General features: G+C 45.7%; 1 non-coding gene across 1 annotated transcript; it reads right to left on the reverse strand.

The window, feature by feature from the left end:
* Window positions 1-5,139: 5,139 nt before the first annotated feature.
* Window positions 5,140-5,213, reverse strand: Trnat-cgu. Its single transcript has one exon. It is a non-coding gene; the product is annotated as a tRNA-Thr (tRNA).
* Between the last annotated feature and the right edge of the window lie 1,044 nt (window positions 5,214-6,257).

A 6,257-nucleotide genomic window follows, 5' to 3' on the forward strand; every position in this document is an offset into this window, starting at 1 on the left:
TTGACACGCCTGGGCATTGAGTCAAACAGAGCTTGGATGGCGTATACATGTACAGCTGCCCATGCAGCTTCAATACCATACCACAGTTCATCAAGAGTAGTGAATGGCGTATTGTGACGAGTCTGTTGCTCGGCCACCATTGGCCAGACGTTTTCAGTTGCTGAGAGATCTGGAGAATGTGCTGGATAGGGCAGCAGTCGAACACTTTCTGTATCCAGAAAGGCCCGTACAGGACCTGCAACATGCGGTCGTGCATTATCCTGCTGAAATGTGGGGTTTCGCAGAGATCGAATGAAGGTTAGAGCCACGGGTCGTAACACATCTGAAATGTAACGTCCACTGTTCAAAGTGCCGTCAATGCGAACAAGAGGTGACCGAGACGTGTAACCGATGGCACCCCATATCATCACGCCGGGTGACGAATACACGCTTCCAATGTGCGTTCACCGCGATGTCGCCAAACACGGATGCGACCATCATGGTGCTGTAAACAGAACCTGGATTCATCCGAAAAAATGGTGCTTTGCCATTCGTGCACCCAGGTTCGTCGTCGAGTACACCATCGCAGGCGCCCCTGTCTGTGATGCAGCGTCAAGGGTAACCGCAGCCACGGTCTCCGAGTTGATAGTCCATGCTGCTGCAAACGTCGTCGAACTGTTCGTGCAGATGATTGTCGTCTTGCAAACGTCCCCATCTGTTGACTCAGGGATCGAGACGTGGCTGCACGATCCGTTACAGCCGTGCGGATAAGATGCCTGTCATCTCGACTGCTAGTGGTACTAGGCCGTTGGGATACAGCACGGCGTTCCGTATTACCCTCCTCAACCCACCGATTCCATATTCTGCTAACAGTCTTTGGATCTCGACCAACGCGAGCAGCAATGTCGCGATACGATAAGCCGCAGCCGCGATAGGCTACAATCCGACCTTTACCAAAGTCGGAAACGTGATGGTACGCATTTCTCCTCCTTACACGAGGCATCGCAACAACGTAACGCCGGTCAACTGCTGTTTGTGTTTGAGAAATCGGTTGGAAACTTTCCTCATGTGAGCACGTTGTAGGAGTCGCCACCGGCGCCGACCTTGTGTGAACGCTCTGAAAAGCTAATCATTTGAATATCACAGTATCTTCTTCCTGTCGGTTAAATTTCGCGTCTGTAGCATGTCATCTTCGTGGTGTAGCAATTTTAATGGCCAGTAGTGTATATCGACCACGCCGAAAACGATAATGAAAAACTCGAATTAGCTCTCGTTTACAAGTTAAAAGAGGTGCATTCATTGTGAATCCCTTCCCATATAGACAGACAGTGTGATGAAGTTTGAGGCAACAGTAACTCTGCCTATCATCAGACAGGGCTCGTAGCAACAGGGGGAAATGGAGGAGGAGCGAAGGAGCGGAACGTGTTTCACTTAAGTGTGGTTTCAGTCTGGTACAAGGTGCTGGAAGAACGTGTTGCTGAAGTGTAGTTGGCGCGTGTGGCTATTGGAATTACTGTGACTGGATATGGCTCGCAAATGCGTAAACCGTGCTGACAATTTTAGTCGCATTTGCTGACAGACTGCATCGACGTCGCAAAGGCCGCCAGTACCAGGACGATGTTGGTTGGTTGGTTGTTTTGGGGAAGGAGACCAGACAGCGTGGTCATCGGTCTCATCGGATTAGGGAAGGATGGGGAGGGAAGTCGTCCGTGCCCTTTCAGAGAAACCATCCCGGCATTTGCCTGGAGTGATTTAGTGAAATCACGGAAAACCTAAATCAGGATGGCCGGACGCGGGATTTAACCGTCGTCCTCCCGAATGCGAGTGCATAGGACAATGTAGAGACTGCACTTTGTGGAATCGGCGACCAAGGACACAACTCGTGGGCCCCTCGTCTATGTTGCACGTCTCGTGTCTCGAGCCGTATTTCTTGGTTGAATCGTTAAAGATGTTCGGAGGCCTTTGCTATACCCGTGATCAGAGACCCATGAAACCGTGTGAATGATTGTTATTTTTACATGACAACTCTATTGACAAGCAGTATTTCCAAGAAGAGAAAATTTCTTTGAAATATCCTGACACACCTTTGGCCTCACAGAGACGCACTGGTCGTTCCTGTCCGAGCTCATTGTGATTGTGGCGAGGGCGGTAGTCACACTACGGCTGCACCGCGATCTTCAAAACGCAGTTGCTCAAAACATCCTGATTTTGTGTGTAATGATAAGTGTACAGCATTCATAAAAGAAGACAGCGTCAACTTAATGACATAGTGAGAGATCTGAAATTGCCGAAAGGTAAAACTGAACCGTTGCCGTCGAGAATACAACAGTGGAATTGTCTTGATAAGACGGTCAATGTGACTGCGTTTCGTAACTACCATCCTGACAGGTGATGAAAAGTTAGCTTGGGACGCCTTTCGAAAGAATTTGGTATTTTATAATGATGTACGAGGTCTGTTCAAAAAATTCCGTAACTCTGTCCATAATTTTTTACTACGCTTACCTTTCACTTACTGTGCACGGTCTCCTTCGAAATACTCTCCCCACAGCTGGTACACCCCCCCCCCCCCCCCCCCCAACACTGTTTCGACTTTCGGAAGCAGTGAAGTACGCCTCTTCCTGGACTGCACGAAGCTCCGTCTGCGAATTTTCTTTTATCTCGCCTGTCGTTGCAAGTCTTCGTCCTTTCAACTTTGGCCCTCTCGACAGGGGCCAGGTCTGGAGAGTACGGAGCATGAGGCATCACATTGATTTCTTTTTTTTGTGCAGTATTGATGCACCAACAGAGACGAATGTGCGGGTGAGTTATCGTGATGCAAGAGCCACGAATTATCTCGGCACATTTCAGGCCGTTTCCCTTCCACATTTTCTCACAGGCGCGCAACACAACCCTATAGTACCAACGATTCGCAGTTTGCCCATATGGCACGAATTCCTGATTAACTAAGCTTCAAAGCCAAAGAAAACTATAAGTGTTTGCTGATGACACCAGCTTGGTAATGAAGGATCTTGTGTGTAATATTGAAACAGTATCAAATAATGTAGTTCATGAAATAAGTTCGTGGCTTGTGGAAAATAATTTGATGCTAAACCACAGTAAGACACAGTTTTTACAGTTTCTAACTCACAATTCAACAAGAACCGATATTTTGATGAGACAGAATGGGTACATTATAAGCGAGACGGATCAGTTCAAGTTCCTAGGCGTTCGGATAGATAGTAAGCTGTTGTGGAAAGCCCATGTTCAGGATCTTGTTCAGAAACTAAATGCTGCTTTATTTTATCATTAGAACAGTATCTGAAAAAGTGACAGTTCAACATGAAAAGTAGTCTAATTCTCATATTTTCATACGCTTATGTCGTATGGTATTATTTTTTGGGGTAATTCTTCTGATTCAAAAAGGATATTTTTGGCTCAAAAACGGGCTATGTGTGGAGTAAGTTCGAGAACCTCTTGTCGATCCCTATTCAATAGTCTGGGAATTCTGACATTGCCCTCACAGTATATATTTTCTTTAATGTCGTTTGTTGTTAGCAATTTTAGCTTATTCCCAAGAGTTAGCAGCTTTCACTCAGTTAATACTAGGCAGAAATCAAATCTGCATGTGGAATGCACTTCCTTGACTCTTGTGCGGAAAGGAGTGCACTATTCTGCTGCAACCATTTTCAATAAGCTACCACAAGAGTTTCCTCATGGCTCACTCCTTCTATTATGTCGAGGAACTCCTGGAAGAGTTTAAAAATTAAGCAAATTCCAGTGTTACACTGTTGATTTTCTTTGTTTAAACTTACGACTTGTCGCCTGAATATTTTTGTTGTATTTCATTTTATCTGTTTCTACTGTCGTGTTATAATTTCATGCATTGACTCGTTCCATGACCATGGAGACTTCTCCTTAATTTGGTCCCACGGAACAATAAATAAATAAATAAATAAATAAATATACCTGCGTCTGCATCGACACGTGTCCAAAATTAAAGCAGCAAACCGCTGTTTCCCCGCGCTGTGTCTAATCCACGACATAATCGTACAAACTGTCGACCAGATGCCCGTACAGTCTTATTCTGCGCGGAAGATGGCATTCCGGTCCAAAGGACAACCTCAGCAGTCACGACGTCTGGACACTTTTCAGACGGGGTAGTGTTTCCAGGGTAGACCCACACCCACAGTCGCTGTGTGGGCAGTCACAGACGGTGCAGTGTGGCACAGAGCAGAAGACGCCTACCAGACTCTCTGCGGTGGAGGGCCACAGGAAGAATGGAAGCAGCACAGTCGCACAATGATGTGTCTCGATGACTTAATGCGAACCGTTCTATTCTTTCTTGGATGTGGCGACCGTTTGTAGAGATGGTAAGTGTTCATCGGAGGTGAGGGTATCATCTGGAGTGCCCCAGGGAAGTGTGGTAGGTCCGCTGTTGTTTTCTGTCTACATAAATGATCTTTCGGATAGGGAGGTGTGGTTTTGGCAGTTTAATTGTTTCGCTATTCTGTCGTGTTTTATGAGTAAATTCGTGCTGCTTCTTGGTTGATCATGTGGTCGCTCATTCAGGACTGTCAGCAAGTTAAGCCATCTTATTTCAAGTTTTCGCTGGCTAAAAGTCAGTGCAGTGACCAGCCTGAGAGTGGCAATTGTGTTTACGGGCGTATTTAAATTGGTCAGTATTCTGCCCAGCCCGGGCATCCCCGAGTGGGTGATTTGTGGCCGCCTTACACGCGTCCGTCATACCTGTTATGTTCTAATGATATTCCAGGACACCTTTGTTTAAAAACCTTTTAAATTCCTCCATTATTGCCATTAATCTTGTGTTTGCTGAGACCTCAGATTTTTTTTTTTTTTTTTTTTTTTTTTTTTTAGTGGCGGTGTTGGTAGCTTCACTACCTCACCGTACTTTATTAACAAAGTTCTGTATTTACTTTAGTAGCCGGTTTACTAATGCTCTTTAAATTTTTTAAACTGATGTATTGATATACACTACCTGATTGCCGTTAGCGGCGTGTTTTGAAAGGCTGTTATTGCCGTACTGTTAGCTTCTGTGCTTTTTTTTTTTAATTTTAAACTGTTGTATTGCTATAAATGGCTTGAATAAATGATGACTAACTGAAAACCTCAGCTGCCGACAGGTGTTGTTGATATACCTTGATGTGGACAGCTGAAAATGTGTGCCCCGACCGGGACTCGAACCCGGGATCTCCTGCTTACGTGGCAGACGCTCTATCCATCTGAGCCACCGAGGACACAGATGAATAGCGCAACTGCAGGGACTCATCCCTTGCACGCTTCCCGTGAGACTCACATTCCCAACTGTCCACAATTCTACATATGTAATGTACCTTATAGACATTGGCCCACCCACTCATTACTCGCGCACGCTTTGGCGATTCCCGTAAGAGTTTGGGCAACCTGTGCGCATTCACACATCGAGGTATATCAACAACACATGTCGGCAGCTGAGGTTTTCAGTTAGTCATCATTTATTCCAGGGAAAAGCTGCACGGCCATCAACAGTAACTGTTCTTTCGAGAACAAGTTACTGTCTTCGTATATAAAAATGACTTGATTGCCGTTTTTAAAAGAAATTTTTAAACGATTGTATTGCTATAAATTACTTGATTGTCGTTGGCGGCCTGTTTAAAAGGCTGTTTATGGCCGTACTGCTAGTTTCTGTAAGATGTGAATAAAACATTCGTGTGTGAAAATCTCAACTCGACAATAAACTACCAGCAATTTGGCCCCGTCTCCCAACTTGTGGTGTGGCTTGTCGTAACCACTGTGTGTGTGTCACACATAATCAAATGATTCAAATGGCTCTGAGCACTATGGGACTTAACTTCTAAGGTCATCAGTCCCCTAGAACTTAGAAATACTTAAACCTAACTAACCTAAGGACATCACACACATCCATGCCCGAGCCAGGATTCGAACCTGCGACCGTAGCGGTCGCGCGGTTCCAGACTGTAGCGCCTAGAACCGCTCGGCCACCTCGGCCGGGACGTATAATCCGGACTCTAGCTATTACCTATACGGTACCAGCGTAGCAGTAAGTTCAGTGAGCAACATGCGTTGTGTTTGCAGTAGGCTTGGCCACTGTTTCTATGTTTCCGTACAGTGTATCGATACGTGGAACTGTTTCAGTGTTTCGGAACGGCTGTGGTTCACTGTTTTGAAACAGTGGTGTTTCATTTCGCCCCTGTCTCGGATAACCGGACCAGATTCGGTCTCGAGCCAAACACAGAAACTGTATCGTTGTTTCAAAATAAGGCTGTTTCAGTCCACCTGTG

The sequence above is a fragment of the Schistocerca piceifrons genome, chromosome 10 (assembly GCF_021461385.2).
Source record: "Schistocerca piceifrons isolate TAMUIC-IGC-003096 chromosome 10, iqSchPice1.1, whole genome shotgun sequence".
Classification (NCBI taxonomy): domain Eukaryota; kingdom Metazoa; phylum Arthropoda; class Insecta; order Orthoptera; family Acrididae; genus Schistocerca; species Schistocerca piceifrons.